Source organism: Thalia democratica, unplaced genomic scaffold, assembly GCF_965202585.1.
Source record: "Thalia democratica unplaced genomic scaffold, ktThaDemo2.hap1.1 HAP1_SCAFFOLD_596, whole genome shotgun sequence".
Lineage (NCBI taxonomy): Eukaryota > Metazoa > Chordata > Thaliacea > Salpida > Salpidae > Thalia > Thalia democratica.
In genome coordinates this window covers 27,501-37,500 of record NW_028139612.1, presented here as the reverse complement: position 1 = coordinate 37,500, position 10,000 = coordinate 27,501, and the positions used below count along the sequence as shown (strand labels likewise).

The following is a 10,000-nucleotide window of genomic DNA, read 5'->3' as shown; positions in this document are numbered from 1 at the left end:
CCCGCTGTCAGGAAGCAACGCGACCGAACTATAACAGTTACAGGGCTCGGTCCCTTCTTAAAAGAAGAGACGTCGCTTGAAATCAAATTTCGATTCGTTAATGATCCTTCCGCAGGTTCACCTACGGAAACCTTGTTACGACTTTTACTTCCTCTAAATGATCAAGTTCGATCGTCTTTTCGAACACCGGCGAGTGCGTTGCCGCACGTACCAGGCTCAATCGGAGGACCTCACTAAACCATTCAATCGGTAGTAGCGACGGGCGGTGTGTACAAAGGGCAGGGACGTAATCAACGCAAGCTAATGACTCGCGCTTACTGGGAATTCCTCGTTCAAGGGAAACAATTGCAAGTCCCTATCCCTAGCACGACCGGGGTTCAACGGATTACCCGGACCTTTCGGCCTAGGGAACACACGATGATCCGGTCAGTGTAGCGCGCGTGCGGCCCCGAACATCTAAGGGCATCACAGACCTGTTATTGCTCAATCTCGTGTGGCTAAACGCCACTAGTCCCTCTAAGAAGTTGTCTCCGACCCAATGGGTCGAGCAGCTATTTAGCAAGTAAGAGTCTCGTTCGTTATCGGAATTAACCAGACAAATCGCTCCACCAACTAAGAACGGCCATGCACCACCACCCACAGAATCAAGAAAGAGCTCTCAATCTGTCAATCCTCGCTGTGTCCGGGCCGGGTGAGATTTCCCGTGTTGAGTCAAATTAAGCCGCAGGCTCCACTCCTGGTGGTGCCCTTCCGTCAATTCCTTTAAGTTTCAGCTTTGCAACCATACTTCCCCCGGAACCCAAAGACTTTGGTTTCCCGGAAGCTGCCGGACAGTTCTTAAGTTCGACACTGCCCGATCGCTAGTCGGCATCGTTTAAGGTCAGAACTAGGACGGTATCTGATCGTCTTCGAACCTCTGACTTTCGCTCTTGATTAAAGAAAACATTCTTGGCAAATGCTTTCGCAGTCGTTCGTCTTGCGCCGATCCAAGAATTTCACCTCTAACGGCACAGTACGGATGCCCCCGTCCGTTCCTATTAATCATTACCTCGTGCTCCGAAAACCAACAAAATAGAACCGAGGTCCTATTCCATTATTCCATGCAACATTATACAAGCGTAAAGCCTGCTTTGAACACTCTAATTTTTTCAAGGTAAACTTGCCGGACCACCGCAACACTCAGTTAAGAGCACCGCGAAGGCACCGACCAACAAGAACAACGAGGCCAGTGCTAGCCTTTCGACCGACCAACCTCGCCGTCCCTATATCCAACTACGAGCTTTTCAACCGCAACAACTTAAATATACACTTTTGGAGCTGGAATTACCGCGGCTGCTGGCACCAGACTTGCCCTCCAATGGATACTCGTTAAAAAGTTTAAAGTGTACTCATTCCAATTGCAGGACCTCGTACGAGGTCTGCATTGTTATTTTTCGTCACTACCTCCCCGAGCCGGGAATGGGTAATTTGCGCGCCTGCTGCCTTCCTTGGATGTGGTAGCCGTTTCTCAGGCTCCCTCTCCGGAATCGAACCCTGATTCTCCGTCACCCGTTACAACCTCGGTAGGCCGATACCGTACCGACGATAGTTGATAGGGCAGTTGCTTTAATGAGATGTCGCCAGCACTAGGCCGTGCGATCCGCAAGCTTATCCAGAGTCACCATTGTAACGACCCGAAAGCCGGTTAGTTTTGGTCTGATAAATGCGCGCCTCACGTCAGTTCGGCGCTTTACGCATGTATTAGCTCTAGAATTGCCACAGTTATCCATGTAAAAGCGTACAATCAAATGAACCATAACTGATTTAATGAGCCATTCGCAGTTTCACTGTACGTGAGCTCGTACTTACACTTGCATGGCTTAATCTTTGAGACAAGCATATGACTACTGGCAGGATCAACCAGATAACTATCCGAGGGCGTTTAAACCCGTTGCTCGACTGAGCGTTTTTACTGTATAAATACAGACCTTTTCTATCACTCGGCTTAAAAGCCTTGCGAACGTTACTGAAAGTCGGCGCCGGCCTTTTGCTGTTTAAAGCGCCAGCCCGCGTCGACTGCAGCATGCAGCTATACAACTGACTGTTCTTTCTCCCGACCAACCGTTTGCCTTCTGCCGGTTAACTCGTCAGCAGCAACACGCCATCTGTCTGCTGCAGTTACCCGCCTCGAGCCGTGCCTGCCTGCGTCGGCTACTCGTCTCGACGACTTCGCAAAGCTATAAGCCTACCGCCGCTGGACGCTTGTAGTTTTTCATACGCTGCTCCAATGCGTTTACATAGCACGTTCGCCGCCGCTGCAATAGCCGCGCCTCGGGTGCTAAACAGTAATGCTTTAAGCCCGCTTTCTCGCCAAGTCGACCGAACGCACAAACACGTCTCTCTCACTAGTGTAAAGTAATGCATACGTGTATGATGCTCAAATGTTGCTGTTGAACTTTTTTTGCCGATTTTTTTCAATTTGTTTGTTTCTTTTCAATTATTTTAATGTTTTAAGCTTATTTATGCTACGTTTAAATGTTTTAATACTTTTTTTATACTTTATTTAATATGTTTAAAAGAAATAAATAAAAAATAATATATATAAACTACTTTTTTTAATGTTTTAAATATGTTTGTTTATTATAAATAAACTTTATTTGTATTATTTTTTATTTAAACTTACTTTTTAAATCTTTATACTTGTTTTATCGTTTTAAGCACATTGCGATAAATATAATAAACAAAAAATTGAATGAAAATAATAATAATAATAAAAAAAAAAAAAAAACATAAGCTTATTTTATATGTTTCATTTTATTTTTATTTAAACTTACCTTTCAAACCTTAATACTCGTTTTATTTTTTTAAGCAGATCGCGATAAATATAATAAACAAACAATTAAATAAAAATAAATAAAAATAAAATAAAAAAATCAAACAAAAGCTTATTTTATATGTTTCATTTTATCTTTATTTAAACTTCCTTTTAAACCTTTATAGTTGTTTTATTTTTTAAGCACATCGCGATAGATATAATAAACAAACAATGAAATAAAAATAATAATAATAATAATAATAAATCATAAGCTTATTTTGTATGTTTCATTTTATTTTATTTAAAACTTACAATTTAAACCTTTGTATTTGTTCTATTCTTTTAAGCACATCGCGATAAATATAATAAGCAAACAATTAAATAAAAATAAAATAAAAAAATCAAACATAAGCTTATTTTATATGTTTCATTTTATATTTATTTAAACTTACTTTTTAAACCTTTATAGTTGTTTTATTTTTCAAGCACATCGCGATAGATATAATAAACAAACAATGAAATAAAAATAATAAAAATGATAATAAAAAATCATAAGCTTATTTTGTATGTTTCATTTTATTTTATTTAAAACTTACATTTTTATTTATTTAAACCTTTGTATTTGTTCTATTCTTTTAAGCACATCGCGATAAATATGTTAAGCAAACAATTAAATAAAAATAATAATAATAATAAAAAAATCATAAATTTATTTTATATGTTTCATTTTATTTTTATTTAAACTTACTTTTTAAATCTTTATAGTTGTTTTATTTTTTAAGCACATGGCGATAAATATAATAAGCAAACAATTAAATAAAGATAATAACAAATAAATAAAACAATACGGCTAAACTATAAAAAGAAAACTAAATAACTGATAAATACTTGTAAATCATTATTTGAAAAATTTATTTTGAAACACAACACGATTGATTTATAAATAATAATATATTTTTAATTTGTGTAGTTCATTTAAAGTAGTCTCCCTTTTTGCTTCTGGTTTTATTAGAGTTATATATAACAATAAATTGTGTAGTTCATTTAAAGTAGTCTCCCTTTTTGCTTCTGGTTTTATTAGAGTTATATATAACAATAAATTGTGTAGTTTATTTAAAGTAGTCTCCCTTTTTGCTTCTAGTTTAATTAAAGTTATATAACACATACTATAGTAAGTTAAAAAAACTATAGTAACTTTATAAAACTACTTTATAAAATACATTTGTATAATTTAATAACTTTAAAATAACTATCAAGAATAAAATAGAATAGAATAGCTTTAAGTTTAGTATACAATTGGTATGTAAATTGTGTAGTTTATTGAAAGTAGTCTCCTTATTTGCTTCTGGTTTTACTTGAGTTACATAACGTTAAATAAACATACTTAATAAACGTAACCATCAATACTGTCATTTTAATAAAACTAAGTACAAATACATTGAATTAACATAGAACTTTAAAAAGCCTTCGCTAGTATCTGTTGGTAACAGTAAATAACCTATTATGACTCACAATACAAGAGTGCGAAATTTATTTTTCATTTGATTTTTCAGGTATTTATTTATTTGTGGAAATAAACTTTTTTATTACGTTAGAAACTAATTGAATTTTTCCTCTAACTATGCCTATTATTATATTTAGTATGCTTAAAAGTAATAAAATGAAACGTCGCGATTATATAATAAACAAACAATCAAACAAACAAAGAAATAAAAAAAAATATTTTTTTAAACTTATATTTCAACTATATGTCTTATTTTATTTTCATTTAAACTTACTTTAAACCTCTGTATTTGTTAAATATATTTCAACACAATACGATTAAACTATAAGACAAACAACAAAATAAAATAATCACATTAATAAATACACTAAGCAAATAGCTAGAATAAATATAAATAGTTCAATATATACAATATATTTCTTCCATTTTTAAGTTACTTGTTAAACATATTTATTTAAAAATGTTTCTTTAGAATATAAAACTAACAGTTGTACAAATAAAGAAATTAAAAAGCCAAAACACATAACACTAACTTTTCATAAATTAGATATGCAAATATGAACAAAATAATAACTAAATTGTAAAGCTTTTGTAAACTGTGAACTTATAAACTTATAATAATAATTGCATATTCACTATTCACAATAGCTTTTTATTTAGTACACAACTGGTCTGTAAATTGTGTAGTTTATTGAAAGTATAATCCCGTTTTGCTTCTGGTTTAAATTAAGTTATACAACACATACTAAAGTAAATTAAATAAAGTAATTCACTACTATCTATTAAATAAAACCAATTTACAAAATACATTAATTTAAATTAAATTGAACTTTGAACTTATAATAATAATTGCATATTCACTATTCAGAATTTCTTTAAATTTAGTACACAACTGGTCTGTAAATTGTGTTGGTTCTATTCAAGTACTCTCCTTGTTTGTTTTGTTTTAGTTGTATTTATTTTTAGATACTAGCACATTCAATACACATAATAAAGTAAACCAAATAAACTCTATTAATTTAAACTAAGTACAAATACATTAAGTTAATACAAAACTTTTAAAAGCTTTTGCTAGTATCTGTTGGTAACAGTAAATAACTTATTATGACTCACAATACAAAAGTGCAAAATTTATTTTCGTTTGATTTTTCAAGTAGCCACGCTTTTATTTGTTTGTGGACAAAAAGACTTTAAAGTTTTAGTATAAAAAAACTAATTGTATTAATTTTAACTCAGAAAATTGTACTCTACAAGATGGTGCCATTATTTTTTCGATATCTCAAACTGGTCAAACCACTTTTTTAGCGCTCTAATTGGTTTAAACAGCAAATAACGTTATCTGATAGGCTTGAGTTTTTATTTGCTAATAACTAGAATTTACTTTTCTTTTAAGCGTTAAAGAAATGTAAATAAACGAGTAATAAGTATAAATAGGTCAGAAAGAAAAATAGTACAATATATTCAAAAAAGATGAATTCAAAAAGCAAAAGCCTACGGCACGTGGTATTCCCAAGCGGTCACCCATCTAAGTACTAACCACGCCCGACACTGCTTAACTTCCCAGATCGGACGAGATGGGGTGTGCTCAGTGTGGTATGGTCGTAGGCGTTTGAAAGCGTTTACAAGCCTTTATAAACCCTTCGGTTTGTTTAAAAAACCTATTTGCACTTGATTTACAATCGATTTGATATTTTAAAATTATTCCTTATAAAATTTTAACCTGAATTAACTTTTTTTTTGTTTTTTTAATCAACAGTTACTCCCAAACTGTACTAAAACTGTATTGTAACTGTACAAAAGTGTTTGTTTAAATTATTGTTATCTATAAATTACCTAAGACCAGGACAAGTAGAAGTAAAGTTTATTGAATTATTAAATAAATAAAATAAAATCGTAAAATAAAATAATACAATATGTTTACAATTTGTCATTGATCTATCCATTTATGTTATTGCATTACAAATACAAACATTGCATACATTCAAGAGTATTATTCATCAATCTTTTCAATATAATAAGTTTTAAATTTATATTTATTTTTAAATAATTCCTGACATTTTAGATTACCTGAGATTTTTTTTAATTAAATTAATTTTAGTAATTAAATACTTGACGTTCTATTTTGTTTAATTTGATAACTCAACCATGTTTATTTTTTTTTACTAATTTAAAGAACTATTAAACTAAAAGACATTACATACAGCTTCTAAAAGTTTTAAACACCTTAAAAAATATTATTATTTTAAAGATATATTAAAGAACTAAACAGATATTACTCCTAAAAAATCTTGTTAATAATATATAAAAAGTACTCAAAGTCAGACTCGGAAATATATATACTGTTGTATATCTTACTTGAAGTTCACTGTAATTGACACTGAAAAATTGACACTTGAAGTTCACTGAAAAATCAACCTATTTATATAGCAAAATATTTCTTTATCTTTGTCGTGGCGCGGTGGGTCAGTGGTCTTATCAGCTGACTCATAAGCAGAAGGTTGAGAGATCGAATCCCGCTAGTCGTCACGAAACACCACTATCGTTCAATGTTCGGGCTTCAAATTCTTTGAGATTATACTGTACTATTTATCTATCTAACTAATCTATCTAACAAATGTTGTTCAATCTAGGTTGTGGGTACTTGGGTCGAGTAATGCCTTTGACTTACAATCTGTTGTGGATTGACAATATTCCTCTATCTATCAATAAACAAATCTATCTAATAAATGTTGATCAATCTAGGTTGTGGGTACTTGGGTCGAGTAATGCCTTTGACCTACAATCTGTTGTTGATTGTCAACATTCCTCTATCTATCAATAATGATTATATTCAATATTAAATGTTGATTAATTCAGTTGTAAGAAAACCAGTGCGCTGGTTAGGTTGGGTAAGGCCTTCGACTTACAATCTTGGGGATTATCAACGTTCATCACAAGTACAGTAACGATCTCATTGAATTTCCAGTTGGAACATTGGATTGTAGTGGTGGCCTACTTTGTAGGTTTTTTGCCTAGTTTGTTTTTTGCCTAGTAGTGTTTGCCTAGTTTGACAAACTATTGTATATATATTGTATAACTTTATTTGTATTATTTTTTATTTAAATTACTACTTATTATTAAAGAATTAAATTTTCTTAGAAAAAAAAACTATGTATTTGAACTCTCTGTATTTTTTATACAATACGATTAAACTATATAACAGAAAAATAATTAAATAATCAAACTATTGAATAAGCAGTTAATTAGTGTGTTTTTTTATGCTTCTTTCATTTTTAACTTACTTGTTAACCATATTTCTTTTATTAAAGTATAAAACTAACAGTTACTAAAATAAAATAATCATAAAGTCAATACACAAAACACTAACTTTTTATGAAGTAAAGTTATTCAAAGCTTATAATTATGAAGCTTTTGTATAATATTTCAATTACAGTGAACTTTAAGTAAGATAAGTTTTTTTTTTGTAATAACTACAAAATTGGTATTTTAGTTTATTATTAGTAACTAAATATTTATATTTATTATATTTAAAAAAAAACTTCTATACTAACTCTAATTTGCATATTAAAACATACAAATTTTACCAACTAAGTATTTATTTTTATTTTTCTTATTATAATTTTCAAACATAAGCTTGTATACCTTATATACCTATATACCTCATATAGTAGGCTTGACATAACATAACATTATTTAAATCTTTTTGTTTGAAATAAACTCATTTAGTTATTAGTAAATTACAACATAAATGTTTATAACAATAAAACTAAGATTTAGCTTTTGAGTTAGTAAACTTTGATAGTTTTCTTTTAATAGTTTAATAGTCCTTATTCAAACAAAATTGCTATATATTTAATACACATACAAAAGTAAACTAAGTAAACGTAATTCAATAGTTTCTATTAAGTAAAAGTAATTACAAATACATTAAGTTAATACAAAACTTTAAAAAGCTTTTGCTAGTATCTGTTGGTAACAGTAAATAACTTATTATGACTCACAATACAAAAGTGCAAAATTTATTTTCGTTTGATTTTTCAAGTAGCCACGCTTTTATTTGTTTTTGGACAAAAAAACTTTAAAGTTTTAGTATAAAAGACTAATTGTATTAATTTTAACTCAGAAAATTGTACTCTACAAGATGGTGCCATTTTTTTTTCGATATCTCAAACTGGTCAAACCACTTTTTTAGCGCTCTAATTGGTTTAAACAGCAAATAACGTTATCTGATTGGCTTGAGTTTTTATTTGCTAATAACTAGAATTTACTTTTCTTTTAAGCGTTAAAGAAATGTAAATAAACGAGTAATAAGTATAAATAGGTCAGAAAGAAAAATAGTACAAAAAAGATGAATTCAAAAAGCAAAAGCCTACGGCACGTGGTATTCCCAAGCGGTCACCCATCTAAGTACTAACCACGCCCGACACTGCTTAACTTCCCAGATCGGACGAGATGGGGTGTGCTCAGTGTGGTATGGTCGTAGGCGTTTGAGAGCGTTTACAAGCCTTTATAAACCCTTCGGTTTGTTTAAAAAACCTATTTGCACTTGATTTACAATCGATTTGATATTTTAAAATTAATCCTTATAAAATTTTAACTTGATGTAATTATTTTTTTTATTAAAACCTTTTTTTTTTGGTGTTTTAATTACAATTACTCCCTGTAACTTTATTTAAGACTTTGTTTAAAAGATTGTTGACTATATTCTATATTAAATACTATGATTAGAAGTAAGTGATTAAACTAATTAAAAAATAATGTTAAAATAAACATGTTGTGTTTAGTTTGTTTTACTATTTCTCATTGTTCTATTTATAGATTGTATTGTTTTACTTCAAGAATATTTATAGTTAGTTTCTAAAGAATATCTCATACTACATCAGATTTTACGATTAACTTAATTTTAGGTAATAAAATATTTGACGTTTAATTTAATAACTCAACTATGTTTATGTTATAAAATAATAGTATATAATACACATACATTATAATATAATAATATGTATAACTAGTTGTTTTACTTTAAAATGAATAATTAAGTGGAAGAATTAAAAGAACTCACATTTTTGAAGAGAGCGTGGAAAACCAGAATAGTCTTTTAAAACATTTATTAAATTATCGATAAATATAGAATACAATAGAATTAAACATATAAACGTAACTGTGGTTGCTTGGAAACTAAACAAGAAATTTTTTAATAAAAATATAAAATAGTTATTATATAGAATTAAAATAAAATAAAAGTAATATAAATTATACTTTTAAACTAAATAACAATTCACGAGCAATATTAGCGCAATGTCAGAGTATGAGTTTATAATAAAGGAATTGCTTCCTTGGTGTTGATACTTACCTTATTCAAATAGAATACATTTTCAGCAATCAGGCTTGTATTTATCTTAGCGCGCGTAACACAACGTTTGTGGGTTTTGGCACACTTTTGTCGATAGTGGGCGCCCCGCCTCTTAAGTACAGAAATTTCGGGAATTTTCGATTTTTGGAATTCTGACTCGACAGATCGTTTTTGTTTGGTCCAGAGACCCCGTAAAAAATTTTTCAGCCCATTTGAAGCATGATGAAAAAATGTTATTTCGACCCCCTTTTTTTAGGGGTTACGGGGACATCGACCCATTTTTTGGGAATAAAAAACTCCTAGAAAAGGACCACTTTTCTTCTTTTTTCGAATTTCGACTTTTTATTTT

General features: G+C 30.3%; 3 non-coding genes across 3 annotated transcripts; all 3 read right to left on the bottom strand.

The window, feature by feature from the left end:
• Positions 1 to 98: 98 nt before the first annotated feature.
• On the bottom strand, positions 99 to 1,906 carry LOC145846730 (small subunit ribosomal RNA). The gene has a single exon (XR_014370866.1). It is a non-coding gene; the product is annotated as a small subunit ribosomal RNA (ribosomal RNA).
• Positions 1,907 to 5,786: 3,880 nt separating this feature from the next.
• On the bottom strand, positions 5,787 to 5,905 carry LOC145846739 (5S ribosomal RNA). The gene has a single exon (XR_014370871.1). It is a non-coding gene; the product is annotated as a 5S ribosomal RNA (ribosomal RNA).
• A 2,759-nt stretch (positions 5,906 to 8,664) lies between these two features.
• Positions 8,665 to 8,783, bottom strand: LOC145846734 (5S ribosomal RNA). The gene has a single exon (XR_014370870.1). It is a non-coding gene; the product is annotated as a 5S ribosomal RNA (ribosomal RNA).
• Positions 8,784 to 10,000: the final 1,217 nt, after the last annotated feature.